This window comes from Gorilla gorilla, chromosome 6 (assembly GCF_029281585.2).
Source record: "Gorilla gorilla gorilla isolate KB3781 chromosome 6, NHGRI_mGorGor1-v2.1_pri, whole genome shotgun sequence".
Taxonomy (NCBI): Eukaryota; Metazoa; Chordata; class Mammalia; order Primates; family Hominidae; genus Gorilla; species Gorilla gorilla.
Genome location: NC_073230.2, coordinates 165,471,718 through 165,493,449, shown reverse-complemented (window position 1 = coordinate 165,493,449; position 21,732 = coordinate 165,471,718). Strand labels below are relative to the sequence as shown.

The 21,732-nt window shown below is 44.2% G+C and overlaps 1 long non-coding RNA gene across 1 annotated transcript; it reads left to right on the top strand.

Moving 5' to 3' along the window:
* Positions 1-337: 337 nt before the first annotated feature.
* LOC101123883 (uncharacterized) lies at positions 338-7,530 on the top strand. The gene is made up of 4 exons (XR_002006860.4): positions 338-562; positions 1,430-1,536; positions 1,814-2,006; positions 3,276-7,530. It is a non-coding gene; the product is annotated as an uncharacterized lncRNA (long non-coding RNA).
* Positions 7,531-21,732: the final 14,202 nt, after the last annotated feature.

The window sequence follows — 21,732 nt, the reverse complement described above, 5'->3', positions numbered from 1 at the left end:
GGTGCACAGGTGTAGGGGGCCAGGGCGGTGCCCAGGTGAGGGGGGGTTGGATGGTGCCCAGGTGTGGGGTGCCGGGTGGTCCCTTGCTGAGGAGTGCCAGAGCAGTGCCCAGATGAAGGGGGGTGGGGTGGTGGCCAGGTGACGGGGGTGGGGTGATGCCCAGGTGTGGGGTCAGGTGGTCCCCTGGTGAAGGGGACAGGACGGTGCCCAGGTGCCAGCAGTGGAGTGGTGCACAGGTGTAGGGGGTGGGGTGGTGCCCAGGTGTGGGAGGCCGGGTGGTACCCTGGTGGGGGGGGGGGGGTGGGCAGGGCGGCGCCCAGGTGCCAGCAATGGAGTGATGCGCAGGTGTGGGAGGTAGGGTGGTGCCCCGGCGGGGGGGGTGGGGGCCGTGTCTAGGTGCTAGCAGTGGGGTGCCCAGGTGTGGTCAAGGAGTGGTATCCAGGTGCCCAGGTGCTGAGCCCAGGTGCTACTTGGCTGCCGGAGCCGAGAGATGAGGGTGCTGTGTGAGGAGAGGCAAACTGATTTCTGCAAGAGAAAGTCTTCTTCCGTGCAGATGAATGAGGTATAATTAATTATATGGATTATAATTATCTAGTTATAGAGATAAGAATTTTTATTCTTTAGTTAAGGGCTCCCAGTTAAAACCAGCTGAAAACAATGACAGTTAAATTCTATATTATGAAATGTTGGCTACTTATTAAATTCGTTATAAAAAATATATACATACATATTTGCAGTCCAATTGCATTTGATAGAGCACAGGCCTGAGCAGCACCCAGCACTGGCGAGTGTGCACGAGACGCTTGTTCTGCACTTTTGTACCTTTCCGTTTCTAATGGCCCAACTGGCCAAATGTAGCAGGGCGATCATCAACCTCATACAACAGCGGAAGTGCTGGAAATTTTAACTAATTTTAGGCTTAGACTTAGCTATAAATGCTTTCTGATGAGAAGTTCTGTCTTTTCCTTGAATGATTTCAACTCATTTTGTTTTATGAAGTCTCCGTTCAGTCATGAATATCTTCCCCAAAGTACCTTTGTAAATCATTTTTTAAAAATGCTGTAGTTTACTTGTGACAAGCTATAAACCACATTTGAATTTTTAGGTTAAGTAAGAAACCCATTTTAACTAATATTGCAGCAAAAATACGGAACAGTTCCAAGAAAAAGAGGATGAAGTACTCATTATTCTAGTGATAATACAACTGAATAAGAAAGATTTTCTCGTTCCTTTTTAAATGAGTTCATGAGCTTAGGGAAAGCAGGCTTCCCTCTGCTTCTGGCAGTCTTGGCCGTGGGGTCCCCACTCTCCTGCTTGGGCCTCACCTTGCAGGGGTGCCTCACCTTGTAGGGGCGCCTCACCTTGCAGGGGCTGTCCATTCCACCCGCCTTTCAGTGTCAGCCCAGGCCTCCTGTCTTTCCCTTCTCAGGCCCTCCTGGTGAGATCCCATCGCGTCCCCTGGCCTCCGGTGTCATCTGCTCTGCGTGATATCTCCAGGGGGACCTCTCTGCTGGGCTCCAAGCCGCGTGGCTGTGGGTGAGGCACCTCCCTTTGCACAACTTGTCTCCTGTTCTCTTGGCGTGGAGCCCACAGCCCTCTGGCCTAGACATGGGGCTTCTGCAGTGGCCCCTGGTTTAGCATCCGCATCCCATCCACCCAGCTGCTCACGTGGTGGCCAGGGGAGGGGGGCCACCTGGGCCTCATCCTTGATACCCTTTACTGAATCCACCGTATGTATGTCTCGAATCCTGTGGGTTTTCTCTCTTGAATGTGTCCTGAATCTGCCCTTTTCTCTCCACCGCCCATGGGCTAGGTGACCAGCATCATGTCCCACCAGGACCCCTGCAGTCCCAGTGCATCTGCCTGCTCATCCAGGGACCTGTCCTCACTGCCTGCTGCCCGCACTGTGTGGAAGGACAGAGGCTAAACGAGGAATCCTGGAGCTCTGGTCTCATGGAAATGGCATCCTGCCCACCACCCACGCCTGCCCAGCCTTTCTTCACGCCGTGCGTAAAACACTTTTGAAAATACAAGTATTATCCTGTCCTGTTTATGAGTAAAATGATCCCTCACAGTCCTAGTCTTGGAAGCCCCAGGGGCCTGCTCGTGGACAGCCTCTGCCAGTGTGGGTGCGGGTGATGGAGGCTGGGGTGTGTGGCCGGCAGTCTTGGCCAGGTGGGTGTGCATTCGGCCACAGAGCTCAGATGCAGGGCTGTGGCTCCAGCGCTGGTGGCCGGGGTGAGGGTAGAGAGTAACTCAGAAGCCGTGGCACTCTCTGGCCTAAGTCACTTATTTCAAAGTAGGAAAAAGTCTTCTACATGAGGCCAAGGGGAAGGCTAGGAAGAGTGAGAGGAGAGGAACAGGAAGCAATAGACCTTGGGGAGGCTTTGGCGGGTCTACTTTATTCTGCAGGTGAAGGAAGTTAACAGAGGTTCCTTGCCAGGGGCTTACTAGAATCAGGCTTGTGTGTAGGTGGACAACCCTGAGATTAAAGCAGGTTTCTGGCAGACGGGAGTGTGTGGCCGCAGCCCTAGGGAGCTCAGCAGCTGCCCCATCCACAGGCATCACACGGGCTTGGAGAGCTGGGAATTGCCTGATGGGACTGGATTCCTAATTCTGTGTGAGTCATAAGCCGGCAGGCAACTTCCAGGCTGAGGAAGCCCCGGTGCATTGGCGGAGGGAACGTGGGAGGAGGCGAAGGCTGGGGAGACAAGGGGGGGCCTTTGGAGGCTGATGTTGAAGACCAGCTTGGCTTTGGCCTGTTGCGTCGATGCTGGTAAAGATTTTCAGGGCCTCGCTCCCCGCACCCGCTTGTACGTGTTGAAGATCCAGTCCTAGAGCAAATGCATGGGGAAGATAAAATACACAGTCCCTGTCTTCAGGGGACCTGAGGCCTCATCAGGATAGGAGGTCAGCACACGTGAAATAAATAGGAACATGCAAACGTGTGCCTGGGTGCTAAGTCCGCGGTGCTGTGTTTCTTGATGTCTGTTACCTGGAAGATGTAAAGGAACAGACGAAGCCTTTCTTAGACATAAAATGCATTTGTAAGGTGGAATCTCCTCTTGCCTTACTTCAAGATGCGTTAAAAAAATGGACATCATCCTTATAAATCCCCCCATCCCCAAATGAGTAGTAATGGTGTATAACACTGGGGAAATGTTATTTCTGGTGTGCAGTGGGAAAAAAATTACTTTATCTCTAGATGGCAGCTATTTTAGAATTTTCTTAAAAAGTTTCCTGGTTTCATGTCGCCCTTTTTCTGTGGTTTGTAGTTAAAACGTGGAGAGTGGAATCTTCTGGGCCCAGGTATGCGCCTTTGCTCCGACATTCCCTTCACTACTCACTGGCGAGCTCAGCTGGAAATTCACTCCCAATAGGAGTTCCACGGCAGACACGTCGTGAGTCATGGCAGAACTTCGTCTTTTAATTGCAGAATGTTAAAGAAAGAGTCACTCAGGTAGCAAAGATTGGCTTTTCAGGGGCGATTTTATGGAGCTATTAACTCAGAGACACCATTACTTAAATGTAATTTTTATTATTACAATTAAAGACTGATTTGATTTTATGAGATCACGCATTTTTATTTTATGGAAGTTTTATAGTTAAATTCAATTTGAAATATTACTCTGTATTTAAAATAAAATACAAGCAAGTACAGTATTAAAATTATGCCATACTTCTCTTGCAACTGATGTTAAAACTCCCATGCAAGTGATTACTTTGGTAGAAACAAATGTTTCCTAATACAGCTAGGTAATAACTCAAGGAAAGTAAACTTGGTTCATTCTGTTTGTGAAGTTACCAGCAGTTGTTGGCTTATTTAAGATACCAAGTCTAATTAAGTTTATTGTCAACTTTTGTGTGTGTGAAACATAAAAGTTGATTTCCTCTCGGTTGATTCTCAGAGGAAGGAATTTCTTTGGGTCAAAGGGAGCTCTCATTGCTACTTCAGTGTTTGCAGTGTGCAGAGTTGTAAAAGTTGAGACTAGCCACTCAAAATGCGAGCTTCTGGTCCTGACATTTCACGGGGAAAGGAAGGCTCATGAACCGACTGAGACATGGTTGAGCGGCTAAGATTTCTGTAGCTATGATGCTGCCATCCAGGCCGACTTCAGACTTGGGAAGTTTCCATGTGAGTTTTTGGAAGGTTTTGGGGTTTTGTTTTTGATGGAGGAAAAGAATGTGAAAGAGTGTTTGCACCAAATAGGTTAAGCTGTTAGTAAACATGCACCCTTTAAATTAACTGATGATAAGGACAAAGAAGGTGCTTTGTCGTCGTCAACTGGATTTGTCTGAAGTCACAGAGACAAACAGGTGAAGGGGCAGTCCCTCTTCAACTCCCTAATGGAAAGCAGAAAGTAAACCGTGAAACGAGGAAAGTTGAATTGGATTCTTCCTCCCATTTATTTTGGCAAAAGCTTGCTCTTCTTTCTCTCACTTGCCTTTCTTCCAGGGGGGAAGCCTGGTTTTTCCAAAATCAAATGAGCATAGGAACAAATATTGCTCAGGAATGTGCATCCTTTCAAGACCCTTAGCACTTGTGATGAGTAAGTCCCTGTGTGGTAAGTGACTGGAGACACATCCATGTGGCAACCCCAGCTTCTCGGCTGGGCTGGAGGATAATTAATTTCACTCTCAGCACTGCTGAACAGAGAGCACTGTTCAGAGTCAGGGATGATGGGTGGGCCAGGCCCTTGCAAGAGGCTGTCCTTGAATTGGGTGCTGGCTTCCTGTCAGCGCGTTGCTTTAACCATTTGTGCCCTCACTTGTTATAAAAAAAACGGAAAAGAAAGGATAGTAGGTTTACAGGGGACTCTTTTGGTCCTGGGAAGAGAATGCAAAGCCCAAAGGAATCCTAAAGGAGGAGAAATGGGCTAGAGACCCAAGGGAAAGGAGACGGCCCGTCCGAGGAGGAGGTGGGCCGGTTATCTTTTCAGTAGTTTTAGTTTGCAAAATGTGAGTTTTGCATTTAGTTTGGGTTTAAGCTGGCATGTGTCAGAGAAATGCGAAAGAGCCAGTATAGAAATTTAAGATTGGGTGCTGAGTTTCTTCTCCTTTTGGTAGAGGGTTTTTTGTTTTTTTTTTTTTGTTTTTTTGAATAGGGACTTCAGTAACTAAGCAGAGAGTTAGGGTTGTATTTGCTCTTCAAATTTGGGGGTTTACCATCAGAGGTTAAATGTGATAGTAAGGAGGTATCCTGGGGTGCGGTTTTCAGAAATGGTATGACACTCCTCTTAGGAGTCCTCCAAAGCAGGTGCCTCTGCCAGGCGAGCCTTAGGTGGACGCTGGTCAGAGAACCACTGGGGTCTCAGCTGTGAAGGGATTGAGTGGACTGGACAGGCTGGCCATAGTGCTTAGGCCTCCATTGCGAAGTTACTAGAATTCTGCAGGAATGGGTTGTTGTCTTAGTGCTCGTTAAACCAGTCAGGCAGTGGGTGACCATCACCAGTGGACCTGGGTGTGGGGGCCTTGGCACTCGGGCCTGTGATTTATGTGCCCAGCTCACACATGTCAGCTGCAACCCGTTCACTCGAGTGTTGTGGCCTGGAAAGCAAGGACTGTGTCTTGTTCTTTTGAGGATTCTGGGACTTTTCTAACCTAAGATTCCTCCGTCCTAGTGTGGGCATATTCATGGAGGGGGGCGGTTATGAGTACGAAACGAGGTAACAGTAGGTAAAACACCTATTAACAGCATCAAGCATAGCGCTTTCTAGAGGCTCACTGAAGACGTCCATGCCCTTTTCCCATATCGGAACTGCTCAGGCACTTTCCCAGGGGCTTTGCCATTTTGCACTGTCCTCACCTAACTCCTGGACCTACAGTGGCAAACCCAATTTGACTAGTTATGATTTGGCATTGTTCTTCCTTCTTAACGCTCATGACCCAGACTGAGAACTTGAAACCGGCCACTTCTCACTAATGATTCAGTGATTGGCTCACAATGACCTGTGATGGCAAAGGGCACAGGTGAGGTCTCAGTGCCCAGAGCAAGCTCCTTTTTACTGTTTAACTGCTGTCTAAGTGACGACCCTTCCCTTGAAAGGCCTGGTATCTGTTAAAGTGCACAGATAATGAGAAGGGGTGGTGGAGTTTCCCAGCCAGGCACGGAGCTCAGAGCCTCTTCTGGGCACACAGCGAGGCTCCGTTTCCCAGGGCCCCTTTCAGCTAGGTGATGCCACCTGAGTCCTCCCCAGTGGGGTCTGAGAGGGAGTGATGTGGGCTGCTGCTGGCCTGGCCAGGGACACTTCTCTTGGGCAATCTTTTTTTTAAAAAAATGGTATAAATGTATGGTGTACAGGTGCAGTGTTGGTACATGCATATATTGCATAGTGGTGAAGACTGGGCTGTTAGTGGAACCATCATCCAAATAGTGTACAAAGAAGCCATTAAGTCATGTTTAAATCATCCACCTCCCTCCTGCCCCCGCCCTTCCGAGGCTCCAGTGTCTATCACTGCACTCTCGCTACCACGTGGACACTTTCTCTAGTTCCCACATCTGAGTGAGAACATGTGGTACTTGGCCTCTGAGTTGTTTTCCTTAAGATAATGACCTCCATATATATACACCGCATTGTCTAATCCTCTCCTCTGTTGATGGATACTTAGGTTCACTCCACGTCTTTGCTATTGTGAATAATGCTGCTGTAAACATACGAGTGCAGGTTATCTTTTTGATATGGTTTCTTTTCCTTTGGATCGACGCTCAGTAGTGGGATCACTGGATTGAATGGTGGTTCTACTTTTAGTTCTTGGAGAAATCTCCGTGCTGTTTTCGTTTTGTTTTTTTGAGACAGAGTCTTGCCCTGTTGCCCAGGCTGGAGTGCAATGGCATGATCTCGGCTCACTGCAACCTCCACCTCCCAGGGTCAAGCAATTCTCATGCCTCAGCCTCCCAAGTAGCTGGGATTATAGGCGTGTGCCACCACGCCTGGCTAATTTTTGCATTTTTAGTGGAAATGGGATTTCACCATGTTGGCCAGGCTGGTCTCAAACTCCTGGGCTCAAGCGATTCTCGCACCTCGGCCTCCAAAATTTCTGGGATCACAGGCATGAGCCACTGCGCCCAGCCTCCATACTGTTTTCCATAGAGGCTGCACTAATTTACATCCTCACCAACAGTGTATAAGTGTTCTCTTTTTTCCATATCCTTGCCAACATTTGTTATTTTTGTCTTTTAAGCAATAGCCATTCTGACTGGTATAAGATGGTATCTAATTGTGATTTTAATTTACATTTCTCTGATTAGTGATGAGCATTTTTTCATATGCTAGTTGGCCATTTGTATGACTTCTTTTGAAAAATGTCTATTTTTGTCCTTTGCTCACTTTTATTTTATTTTATTTTATTATTATTATACTTTAAGTTTTAGGGTACATGTGCACAATGTGCAGGTTAGTTACATATGTATACATGTGCCATGCTGGTGTGCTGCACCCATTAACTCGTCATTTAGCATTAGGTATATCTCCTAATGCTATTCCTCCCCCCTCCCCCCCACCCCACAACAGTCCCCGGTGTGTGATGTTCCCCCTCCTGTGTCCATGTGATCTCATTGTTCAATTCCCACCTATGAGTGAGAATATGCGGTGTTTGGTTTTTTGTTCATGCGATAGTTTACTGAGAATGATGATTTCCAATTTCATCCATGTCCCTACAAAGGAGATGAACTCATCATTTTTTATGGCTGCATAGTATTCCATGGTGTATATGTGCCACATTTTCTTAATCCAGTCTATCATTGTTGGACATTTGGGTTGGTTCCAAGTCTTTGCTATTGTGAATAGTGCCACAATAAACATACATGTGCATGTGTCTTTATAGCAGCATGATTTATAGTCCTTTGGGTATATACCCAGTAATGGGATGGCTGGGTCAAATGGTATTTCTAGTTCTAGATCCCTGAGGAATCGCCACACTGACTTCCACAATGGTTGAACTAGTTTACAGTCCCACCGACAGTGTAAAAGTGTTCCTATTTCTCCACAACCTCTCCAGCACCTGTTGTTTCCTGACTTTTTAATGATCGCCATTCTAACTGGTGTGAGATGGTATCTCATTGTGGTTTTGATTTGCATTTCTCTGATGGCCAGTGATGGTGCCTTTGCTCACTTTTTTAATGGGCTTATTTTTGTTGTTGTTGTTGAGTTGTTTGAATTCCTTGTAAATTCTGGATATCAGTCCCTGGTTGGATGCATTGTTTGCAAATATTTTCCACCATTCTGCAGGTTATCTGTTTACTCTATTGACGATTTCTTTTGCTGTACAGAAGCTTTTTAGTTTAATTAAGTCCCATTTGTCTATTTTTGCTTTAGTTGTTTCTGCATTTGAGATCTTAGGCATGAATTCTTTTCCTAGACCAATGTCTAGAAGAGTTTTCCCTGGGTTTTCTTCTAGTATTTTTAGTTTCAGGTCTTACATGTAAGTCTTTAATCCATCTTGAGTTGACTTTTTTTGTTGTTGTTTTTGTTTTGAGGCAGCTGTCTCAGCTCACTGCAACCTCGGCCTCCCAGGTTCAAATGATTCTCCTGCCTCTGCATCCCGAGTAGCTGGGATTACAGGTGCCTACCACCATGCCTGGCTAAGTTTTGTATTTTTTTTGTTTTAGTAGAGATGGGGTTTCACTGTGTTGGCCAGACTGGTCTCAAACTCCTGACCTCAAGTGATCTGCCTGCCTCCGCCTCCCAAAGTGCTGGGGTTACAGGTGTGAGGCACCATGCCTGGCTTTGAGTTGATTTTTGTATGTCGTGAGAGATAGGGGTCCAGTTTCTTTTTTCTGCATATGACAATCCGATTTTCCCAGCACCATTTATTGAAAAGAGTATTCTTTCCCCAGTGTATGTTTTTGTTGCCTTTGTGAACAGTTGGCTATAGATGTACGGCTTTATTTCTGAGTTCTCTATTCTGTTCCATTGATCTATGTGTCTGTTTTTGTACCAGTACCATGCTGTTTTGGTAACTATAGCCTTGTAGTATAATTTGAAGTCAGGTAATGTAATGCCTCCGGCTTTGTTCTTTTTGCTTAGGATTGCTTTGGCTGTTCATGTTCTTTGGTGGTTCTATATAACTTTTAGGATTGTTTTTTTCTAAGTCTGTGAAAAATGACATTGGTATTTTGATAGAGATTATAATGAATCTGTAGATTGCTTGGGCAGTATGGTTTTTTTTAACAATATTAATCTTAACATCCATGAGCATGGGATGTTTTTCCATTTGTTTGTGTCACCTGCAATTTCTTTCATCAGTGTTTGGTAGTTTTCCTTGTAGCAATCTTTCACCTCCTTGGTTAAATATATTCCTAGGTATTCTGTTTTATTTGTAGCTATTGCAAATGGGATTGTCTTGGGCAATCCTTTTACTCTTTCCCAGTTTCCAGGTAGATGTTGACCACCTGGGAAACCTTAGAAGCCACACATTGATGATGGCAGAGCCTCCATTAGCTTGAGTCTTGAAATAACAGTGTGTGGGGTAGCTCTCCCCAACCCACCCCTCCATTGCCAGTCATGGGGCATAGCACCCCCTAACTCACCCTTCAATTGCCAGCCATGGGGCATAGCACCCCCTAACTCACCCTTCAATTGCCAGCCACGGGGCATAGCACCCCCTAGCTTGCCCCTCAATTGCCAGTCATGGGGCATAGCACCCCCTAACTCGCCCCTCAATTGCCAGCCATGGGGCATAGCACCCCCTAGCTTGCCCCTCAATTGCCAGTCATGGGGCATAGCACCCCCTAACTCAGCCCTCAATTGCCAGCCACGGGGCATAGCACCCCCTAACTCACCCCTCAATTGCCAGCCATGGGGCATAGCACCCCCTAGCTTGCCCCTCAATTGCCAGTCATGGGGCATAGCACCCCCTAACTCACCCCTCAATTGCCAGCCATGGGGCATAGCACCCCCTAGCTTGCCCCTCAATTGCCAGTCATGGGGCATAGCACCCCCTAACTCAGCCCTCAATTGCCAGCCACGGGGCATAGCACCCCCTAACTCACCCCTCAATTGCCAGCCACGGGGCATAGCACCCCCTAACTCACCCCTCAATTGCCAGCCATGGGGCATAGCACCCCCTAACTCACCCCTCAATTGCCAGTCATGGGGCATAGCAACCCCTAACTCACCCTTCAATTGCCAGCCATGGGGCATAGCACCCCCTAACTCGCCCCTCAATTGCCAGCCATGGGGCATAGCACCCCCTAACTCGCCCCTCAATTGCCAGCCATGGGGCATAGCACCCCCTAACTCACCCCTCAATTGCCAGCCATGGGGCATAGCACCCCCTAACTCACCCCTCAATTGCCAGCCATGGGGCATAGCACCCCCTAGCTTGCCCCTCAATTGCCAGTCATGGGGCATAGTGCCCTGGAACCCACCCCTCAATTGCCAGTCATGACAGAATATCCACATTGGAATTGTGGTTTGAGAGAAAAATAAAAATTTTGTCTTGTTAAGCTGTTTAAATTTTGAGGATTATTTGTTACAGGTGCCAATATTTTCCTACCTAAAAGAGGATTCCTTATTAAAGGCTGTGGCACCACCATCCCTCAATCCCTGAACCAGAAAACGAAGGCAACAACTTTAATATTTCTTTATCCTCATTTCCAGACCAATTCCAAAGCCTGATTTTTTTTTAAAACTTTTAACTTTGAGATGATTTAGACTTAAAGAGTTGCAAAATACTGCAGTTACCAATATACCCTTCCCTCAACTTCCTCCAATATTAATATCTTATATAACCATCATATAGTAATCAAAACTAAGAAATTAATATTGATAAATACTATTAATTAAATGACAGAGTTTGTTGGATTTCACTTGTTGAGGGACCTGGTAAGACATAGTAGGAATAAAATGTGAGACTCTTGTGTACTTTGGCTTACAGAAGCAAAATATGGTTTTTACACAGTTGGAAGACAACCAGCTGCCTGTAGTGTTATCACCAAAGAAAGACTACTAGGTGGCTCAGAACCACAAGTGTATTGATGTGAAACTAAAAGTAACTAGACATGTGAGCCTATTTTTTTTTTTTTTTTTTTTTTTGAGACAGGGTCTCACTCTGTCACACAGGCTGCAGTGCAGTGGTGTGATCTCGGCTCACTACAACCTCTGCCTCCCAGGTTCAAATGATTCTCCCGCATCAGCCTCTTCAGTAGCTGGGACTACAGGTGTGCACCACCGTGCCCAGCTAATTTTTGTATTTTTTGGTAAAAACAGGGTTTCACCATGTTGGCCAGGCTGGTCTTGAACTTCTGACCTCAGGTGATCTGCCCGCCTTGGCCTCCCAAAGTGCTGGGATTACAAACATGGGCCACTGCACCCAGCTTGAGCCTAATTTGATCCCAGAATTAAAGAACACCATAGGCCGGGTGTGGGCTTATGCCTGTAATCCCAGCACTTTGGGAGGCTGAGGCAGGTGGATCACAAGGTCGGGAGATCGAGACCATCCTAGCTAACACGGTGAAACACCATCTCTACTAAAAATACAAAAAATTAGCCGGGCGTGGTGGTGGGCGCCTGTAGTCCTAGCTACTCAGGAGGCTGAGGCAGGAGAATTGCTTGAACCTGGGAGGTGGAGGTTGCAATGAGCCAACATCGTGCCACTGCACTCCAGCTTGGGTGACAGAGCGAGACTCCATCTCAAAAAAAAAAACAAAAACAAAAAACAAAAGAATACCATAAGACTGTCCCGAAGGAGGTACTGGGGGGAACCTTGGTCAAGTCAAGAGAAGAAATGAAGGACGGAGGATTTTTTTGTATGAGCTTAAATAATTATAAACATTTAGAGTTTTGCATAAATATATAAATCCAAGCCCAATGTATGCAAACTTGTTGGGCACAGGCAGCCTGTTGCTCCTCCAGTGACAGGTCAAAGGACGCATTGGACTCAGCCTAAGTCGCATACCCATTCTTCCTTTCTCTTCTAGTGCTGCCATTGCAGTAGAGGAGAAAGGCAGAAGGGGTGTCTCATGATGGGTGTCTCTCAATTCATGACACACGAATTGAAGCATTATGGAAGCATAATGACACATGAGTTGAGAGAACGCAGGGCAAGACCTTGCTCTCCCATGCCTTCAGTGGGTTGGCCTGATGTCAGAACAATCAGGGAATCCTGTTGTCTGATTTTGCCCTCTGCCCTGGCTGCTGTCCACAGCGTGAGGTCCACCCAGCCTGGGAGCCGATAGGGGTTGACAGTGCAATGGCTGTATCCTCTGCGTGGACATGGTGAGTCCTGCAGACAGTGTTCCATTTGTTCTTCCCATGAGCAACACTCCTCCTTGTCTCTCCTCTCCCTTGGCTCATCCTCTGTTCACATGTGAGGTGCTCACGTGGGAGGTTATACCCATGTGGAGGATGGGTATGTCTTGGGGATGAGGGTGGGGAAAGGGTCTGATGTCAGGTGCTGCAGGGAGGTCAGATGTGAGTGGGAAGAGCTGTCCTCCTTTTTCCCTACGTGCCTAGATGTGAAGGGGGAGTACAGGAAAGGAGGAGAGACAAGCCCAGTAGGTATCCACACATGGAAGAGGACTTCATCTGACAGTGCCACCTGTGTCTCAGGGCTTCTGTGGCAAAGACCACAGATTGTATGAGGCCGAAGCCACAGAAATTTTTTCTCATAGCTCTGGAGGCTGGAAATCCAAGATCAAGGTGTCAGCAGGGTTAGTTTCTCCTGGGGCCTCTCTGCGTGGCTTGTAGAAGCATCTTCGCCCTGTGTCCTCACAGGGTCATCCCTCTGTGTGTCTGTGTTTGAATCTCCTCTTCTTATGAGGACACCAGACAGATTGGATTAGGCCCCCACCTAATGACCTCAGTTTGACTTAATCACCTCTTTAAAGACCTTATCTTCAAATACAGTCACATTGTAGGGGCTGGGACTTCAGCATATTAATTTTGAGAGAGGGGGAACTCGATTCAGTCCATAACATCCCATCATGAATATAATGATCTGTAGATTTGAGCCACGTAGCTCCGTAATGATCAGTTTAAATACTGTAGGAGACTCTCTTGCCTGCTACAAAAACATGATGGCCCTTTGGTTCCTGAAGCCTTGGATGCTAGAACAAACACATAAATCAATAAATGACCTCTACCAAAGTGTTTGCTTTTTATGTGCATAGTATAAAAAGTCTGACCCAGAGCCACACTCTCAGCATTTTCATTTTTGTCTGGAAACAGCAAAAGGGGAAGGGAAAGAGCATGAGTTCCTGGCCCCAGGTCTGCTGTGGACCAGGTTTATCGCTGTGGACAATTCCCACTTAATTACTATTTTGACCTGTAGCTTTCTGTAACCTGGTTATTAATTATGTCTGCTCTTCTTACCTCATAGATTTCATGAGGATTGAATAAGAGCGCAGAGTGAAACCCTTGGCCATTATGGACGCTAATAATTTAGTTTAGCTCTTCAGTTCCGTAGATATTTATTGAGAGCTTATTATCTTCCAGGAGGCATTAGGGATATAAAATTGAAGAGAATGGGCCTTGTCTTCAGGAGAAGGGAAAGACAAGGACAAGATGATCTCATACACAGCTCGTTTCAGGAAGATGGATATAGACACAGTGTGCTGTCCAAGCATGAAGAGAGGGTACTTAGCTCAGCCGAGCTGCAGATGGGGCAGTCACGGAAGAATTCTGGCATCCTCTCATCTAATGGATGGCACCTGGAAGCATAATTCCTTAATACTCTTTTAAAAAACAGAGTCAGGAATGCAACTGAGGAAATCAGTCAGCAAATGGAAAATAGTTCAGATTTCAGATTTAATGTGTTCAGATATTAAATATTGTTGATAGAAAATCCGAAAGAATCTACAGGTAAAGTCTTAGAATTCATAGGTGAAGTTTTCAAGGTTGCAGGATACAAGGTTAATAACTGCCTTTCTATATATGGTCATTAAACAAGGAAAACTGGAAATAAAATTTTGCAGGATACAAGGTTAATAATAACTGCCTTTCTATATATGGTCATTAAACAACTGGAAATAAAATTTTAATAAATGCGTCACAGATAGGAAATTTCCATGCATAACTAGTGAAAAATGAGGCGATCTCTGTGCTGAAAATTAGAAAACATGATAGAAATAAAGGAAAGAAGAGCTTCATCTATGGACAGACTTGCTGTGCCCATGAACGAGGTGTCATGTTATTGTAAAAATGTCATTATTTCCAAGAACATCTGTATATTCAATGCAATTCCAACCAAAATCTCAGCAATATTTTTTGGAAATTGATACACTCATGATAAAATCTATATGAAAATAAAAAGGGCCAAGAATAGCAAAGGCAATTTTGAAGAAGAAAAATAGTTCAAAGATGACCCATCTTGTAAATACCCAAAGTTGTCATAGATTAAAATGGCCCAAGTATTTATGAAGGCCATGTGTTATAAAACATGTCATCTAATCTCATTATTTTCCTTATCATCATTATTTTCCTTATTCTGCTTTTATCTTTAGTTCCATCTGTATTAGTTGGCTCAGGCTGACATAACAACGTAGTGCAGACTGGGTGGCGTAACAGACATTTATTGCTCACAGTTATGGAGGCTGGAAGTCCAAGACCAAGGTGGCAGCGTGATCAGGTTCTGGTGAGGGCTCTCTCGTTGGGTTGCAGACAGTCATCTTCTGTGTCCTCATGTGGTCTTTCCTCAGGGCTCGGTGGGAGGAGTGGGAGGGAGAGTGAGAGAAAGAAGGAGAGAGAGAGAGAGAGGGACAAAGAGACAAAGAAGGAGGGAGAGGGAGAGAGAAAAAGGGAGAGAGAAAGGGAGAGTGTCTCTTCTTAGAAGGACACTAATTCTGTGGGATCAGGGCCCCATCCTTATAGTCTCATTTAACCTTAATTATTTCCCTAGAAGCCCAATCTCCAAATATAGCCACACTGGAGGTTAGGACTTCAACATATGAGTTTTGGAGGTAAGGCAGCATAGGTAGTCAAGGAAATAACCATGTCCTTGAGATGTGGCAACCATGGTGACCACACTGCCAACAAAAAAGCCCTGGCATTCGCACTGTAGTCAAACTCACTCAAGCAAAGCTGTCTCCAGTAGGGAATTTCTCCTGTAGACCCCATGTGCATTTTGATTTTGCCTGTCCTCAGACTGACCCTTTGCTCACTATAATAGTAAACTACACACCCCTGGGTGGTGATTTCAGTTGTTAATAAGACATGTGACATATGAACAAGCATGTACAGCTACTGCACAGGTGTGCCCAGGGAACTGCACAGAGCATGCTTCCTAGCAACACCTCTTCCCACTCCTTTTGAACAATCAGGTAAGACTTCCATAAAGGGGCCCAGTAACTGTCAATGCTGTCTCGTCCTCACGAGGAGCCTGCTCCAAATGCTCTCCAGAGTGTTACTTCCTTGTTTGCACCTAACGCTCAGAGTGCGCTTTCTCCGCTGCAATCAGTGGCTCTGCGCTGCACCTCCTTTGATGTGTGTCTCTGGTTTGCATTCTTTTAACGAAAAAGAAAAGAACCGAGGTCTCATAATCACAGTCAACAGAGGCACACAGACATTCCATCTGCATCACCTTCCTCTTCCTTTCTCAGGATTTGCAAGCTTATGTTGGACTCTTGGCTTACTAATTTTTAATTTTTTCTCATACATGCATGTAAGGCTAAATATTTCTTTTTGGGTACTATGAGAGCTGTTTCTCCAAATTTTTGATATGTATTACCTTCATTATCATTTGGTTCAAATTAAATTTGTAATTGCCCTGCAAAGTGACATCAGTTGGCAGGGCCATGTACGTCATTCAGCTGTGTGGGTGCAGCAACTTAGTGATGAAATGGACTTAAGCATCGTATTTTAAAGATGACTCCAGAGAACTGCGTGGGTTCAAATGGCAGCTTTATTGCAAATAGGTCTTTGACAGGGGGTAACTTACGTAACTCCTATGTGGGATGAAATAAGCCCCAGTCTCCCATAGTGCTCCCAGGCTTATTAGGCAGGAATTTCCTCATCCTAATAAGCCTGGGAGCACTATGGCAGAATGGGGCTTATTTCATCCCTACAGCTTAGACCATAAAAGATGGCTGCCCCCCGAAGCGGCCATTTTAGAGGCCTACCCTCAGGGACGCATTCTCTTTCTCAGGGATGTTCCTTGCTGAGAAAAAGAATTCAGCGATATTTCTCTCATTTGCTTTTGAAAGAAGAGAAATGTGGCTCTGTTCTGCCTGGCTCACCGGTGGTCAGAGTTTAAGGTTATCTCTCTTGTTGCCTGAACATTGCTGTTATCCTGTTCTTTTTTCAAGGTGCCCAGATTTTATATTGTTTAAACACACATGCTCTACAAACAATTTGTGCAGTTAAAGCAATCATCACAGGGTCCTGAGGCGACATACATCCTCCTCAGCTTACGAAGATGACGGGATTAAGAGATTAAAGTAATGACAGGCATAGGAAATCACAAGGGTATTGACTGGGGAAATGGTAAGTGTCCATGAAGTCTTCACAATTTATGTTCAGAGATTGCAGTAAAGACAGGCGTAAGAAATTACAAAAGTATTAATTTTGGGGAACTAATAAATGTCCATGAAATCTTCACAATCCACATTCTTCTGCCATGGCTTCAGCCGGTCCCTCCATTCGGGGTCCCTGACTTCCCGCAACAACTGTTTCCTCACTTCCAAAGTGGGAAAAACAAGGTGCGTTTTGTAGCGTGTGCGTGTGTGCGGTGTTTCCACCGTCCTGGTTTGGGAATTCCTCATTCGAAGTGTTCTCATTTTTGCTCCTTTTGGTCCATGCAGGCTTCAGCAGTTCCAGTCTAAATTTCGAGGTAATTTTTTTGCTTGGAGTTCCTGCTCTCTTTCGGGCAGTCACATTCAGACTTCACACCTTTTTCCTGCTGCAGATTTGGAAATTCTGCACCTTATGGATGAAGTTTTACCTCCCCAGACCCTGGGGAGACAGCAAGCGTCTTTACCCTGCCCCATCCATTGATACGTGGCCTTGTGGCTTTGCACATCATCTGCAGAGCTCAGCCAGTCTCCCTGCTGTGGGAACAGGCTGCACATCCAGAAGCTGTGTGAGCTGGACTGCCAGGTCCAGTCTCCTGCCCGAGGCCTTGGGTCACGCATGTGCTGCCTGCTGCTTCTTTCACCCTTGACCTCTGGGGCTTTCTGCTCTTTCTCTTGAGCTCAGCTGTGTCTTTTAAAAATGTTGATTTTGAACTAGTTTTTCTGTGTGACGGCAGTGGGAGAGGCACTGGCTGCATCAGTCCAGGCCCCCATATTCTTGGAAACAGGCCACAAAATTCAATCTCACCAGGACTGATGTTCAAGCACAATTTTTGTTTTAAGTAAATGACACCCCTTTAAGTGGCCTGGAGTGAGTCTGGACTTTAAAAAATTAGTTCATGTGATTCATTCAATTATACTTTTCCCCAATGAAATGTTGAACTGTAGCAAAATTCTTGGCATGAGCATTCTTTTCTATTCTTTTAGGCATAAGCTGCCACTGGGGGGTGAGCCATCTCTAGCACAGCGCATCAGTCTCTCCAGAGGAGGTTGAGGCTAGAGAGCTCAGCTGCTAGAGATTCTCCTCCTCACTGGGCAACTTAGGGTTATAACATTTACAGTCTCTGTCCACTGTAACTTTATCCAATAATTTCACTCTTCCTTTCCAGGGACCCTTTTTGAGTCTGTTGGTCTTTCATGTAGTGTCTCTGCTTTCTTTAATAAGTTGATTAAACTGAATATCCATTAAAGACCATTTTTTTTTTTTGCAGCGTAACTAAATTTTGAAGATATCTCAGGAATTCTTTGGGAAGAAATGGATAACTACATAAAACTGTATCTCTGAGTGTATTGAACAATCTCAAGAAAAGTATTATTGGTCACTGAAAATTATTTGAATTCTCTTTTCTGTTTTGTTGAATTTCATTAGAAGCTTAAATTCTAAAAATGAAGCATCTATCTTGCACTTTGGCCGAGTGCCTGGATCTGTTCGAAATTGGATCTTATAAATATTCCATCAAGTCCTATGTAATGGGTTTGCTTTTTCCTGACAGTTAGCCTGTGTGGATGGCATCTTAAACATTTGTGACATTTTTGCAAAACTTGACAAAAACATTTCAAGCATTAATAGTTTTGTTAATAAATTCCTCAGCACCCAAACACTACATTAGTTAAGAAAATTCTTGACACCAATCCTTCTGCTGTTTTACGTTTGACATTGGGTAGGTCACTGCTAGCCTGCAAAATATCAGTTTAAAGCTGCACCTCAAATGGGATCACTTAGAAAATGCCCAGTGCAAGGTGACTTAGCACTTTCCTAACAAGAAGGGACAACTAATGAAACCAGGTGGTTGGCTCCATTTAAGAACTCATTTCATTCAGAAGTCTGACTGGGCAGTCTTTTTTTAAAAAAATAATATGCTGGGTTTTTTTTTTGTGTTTTTTTTTTGTTTGTTTTTTGTTTTTTGAGAAGGAGTCTCGCTCTCTCTCCCAGGCTGGAGTGCAGTGGTGTGATCTCGGCTCACTGCAACCTCTACCTCCAGTGTTGAAGTGATTCTCCTGTCTCAGCCTCCCGAATAGCTGGGACTACAGGCGTGCGCCACCATGCCCAGCTAATTTTTGTATTTTTAGTAGAGACAGGGTTTCACCATGTTGGCTAGGCTGGTCTTGAACTTCTGACCTCAAGAGATCCTCCCACCTCAGCCTCCCCAAGTGCTGGGATTACAGGTGTGAGCCACCACGCCCAGCCTGGACTGGGCGTTCTGTACTAGAAAACTTCCTCTGCATGCCCAGGCAGGACTCAGCACCACAGGACCAAGCCATGTGCATTAGTATAGTGTTTATGAATATGTATATTCATAGATAATTTAAACTATTTGTAAAGGTAGTGATAAAAATAACATCCTCGAATTGCAGTGTATGCTACATTTTAACACACTGGAAAAAAGCAAGCCATTAAGACATTACTTTGTGCTTCTAGATTAATTTCTTTGGGGAAGACTTTGAAATGAAGATAATCCTGTCATTTTGGGGTCAATATTTGAACTTCTTATAATCCATTATTAATTTAAAAGTTTTATCTCTATAATGATCTTTCTTGGAATTTAGGCTTGTGATTCTCACTTATGTCAAAGTCTGTAAAAGACAGTGTTTCCAAAGCATTACATATATATGTGTGTATAGATGTGTATGTGTGTGTGTGTGTGTGTGTGTGTGTGTATTTGTAGTGGTAATACTGGCTCAATGAATGGCCACACAAGCTTTCACGTTTACTTGACATTTGATCTAGTGACAGCTTATCAGTCATTTGTATGGTAACAAGTGAATATGCATCTGGCCATCGTGCCCTTATATTTTTGCTACATATGGTAGATATTGTAAGCCTGGGGTTGCTTTACATATTTTTATAGTTTCCTACTCTTGTTGCCAATGTCTGGGTCAATTTGATTGAAGAATAGCCAGATTGCAAGGTGAAATGTTAAAAACCCATGGTTATTTTCAACTATGTAGGGCAATGTGCACCTCAAACAGAATACCAAAGGAAGCAGGATGCAGAGGCTGGTGAAATATCTGCAGATGTCATGAGCAACTGCTGGTTTCTGTGTTTATCAGCATTTGTTGTGTTTTTCATTGATTTCCTTTATAATAGGAAAATATTTCCTTTATAATAGTGTGTTCGTTTATGTGTTTCCACTTCCAATATACTATCACTTTGTTTTGTGTATTGGAGTTCTGTGTACATATTTTTACTCCAAAGAGCGTTCTGCTACTAAAGATATTTAAAAACTGATAAAATGGCAAGAATGTGGCTAGGAACTCAGGAAGAGTTAAGTTTGACTTTTGGTTCTAAAACCTACTAGACCTATGGCCTGGACCAAGTCACCTAATCTCCCAGAGACTCAGCTTCTCTGTGGGTTGAATATGGGTAGGACCTACTTCATGGATTTGCAATGAGGATGGAATAGATAACGTAGGAACCACTGAGCACAGTGCCTGACATACCCTTGATGGACACTATATAGTATTGATTACTGTTCATTTATTGTGATGTGGTAGGATTTTTGGCTTTAAGACAGAATAATCAAGAGTCAGGAGCTCTGGACTAGTGTGTGGAGAAGTTCGAAAGCTGGCTGGTTGTGAGGAAACATGGTGTTAATTGAAGTTTAAGTAAGTTTAGGAGTGAAGAGAGATAACAGACGTGGTGTGGAATGAGACTAGTTTTATGTACCTTGTGTTTACGTTTGATAAATACCACTTGGCTTTCAAATTATGAAACAATATTAATGAAGGCAATGGGAACTTGCTGTATTTTATATTGTCTCTGTGTTCACACTCTCATATAGGATTGAATCGCACAATAGAGTTATATATAGATTCAATAATTATTGTTTTCATCAATCTAGAACTTTGAATTTGGAGAGGATATGAGAGGTTACTTAGGGTATGTCTGCTCACTTTATAGACGATGAAACTGAGGCCAGAGAATTGGGGAATTGTGCATAATTGTGCATAATAATTACCAGCTCACATCTGCAACCTGGATTTCCTGGTGCTCAGGCCAGCGCCCATGTGGTCATCCTGACCTGGTAACTGTTACACTCTGGGCTTCCAGGTTGATCTGGTTCCATATATCCAGGTCCTTCCTCAAACTTGGTGCCAAAGTTCCAGATTCTGCGTGTCATGATTTTTGGGAGTGAAGATTGGGTCCCTGTAGATTAGATTACTTTTAGGACTTTCCTTCATAGAGCATACAATTCTCTGTTAGTGATAACCCAATTTGTGAAGCAGTGGGGTGTGTACTTTTATGCATTTCCTATTTTCCATCACTGTGAACAAGGACAGAAAAAGCAGACAGACCAGTCCTTAGAAGGGTTGGTGAATGGCAAGGCAGTGAAAGATGAAGAATTTACTGATACTAGAGACAATTTCTTCATGGAGAATTTAATATTAGATTAAAATCTATGCTTTTTCCTCTCCCTTTGCAGCTTATATAAACCAGACCTGGCTGTATGTTAGTCACACATTAAAAGAAAGCTGGGCATAGATGTAGGTAAAGACAAAATTCAGCATGCTTAGAGTTTTTATTAATTGGTTTATTAGTTTATCCATCCATTCATCAAGTGATCATTAAGGACCTCCTATGTATTGAGATCACAATGCCTAGCATACAGTAGGTGCTTAATCAGTGGTGGATATTATTATTTCTATCATTTCTATAGTAATACAAATACTAATGAAAACAACCCTATGCTGAAAAATGCTGAAGCAAATTAGGTTTCATCTTTGCAGAGCTTCAAGTTTGGCAGGAGTACTGTGATCAGCCAGGAAGACAGAAAGCATGATCATATTTGTAGACATTTACTCGAGTCTTGATTTTTTTTAATCCACGCTGACAATCTCTGCCTTTTAATTGGTGTATTTAGACCATTTACATTTAAAGTGATTTTTGATCTAGCTGGACTAATATTTACCATGTTTGTAACTGTTTTCTATGTGTTGAACTTTTCCCCTTCCCCTCTTTTACTGAGTTCTCTGGCTTTAATTAAGCATTTTATATGATCTCTCTTTCTCTCTTCTTTTGGCTTATCAGTTATAATTATATCTAAATATTTTCTTAGTGGTTACCCCATAGTTTGCAATATACATTTACAACTACTTTAAGTTCACTTTCGAATAACAATATGCAGTTCACGAGAGTGCAGGTAGGTAACTTATAACAAAATATTCCCAATCCCTTCTGCCCATCTCTTATAATGTTGCTGTCATTCATTTTACTTATCCATATA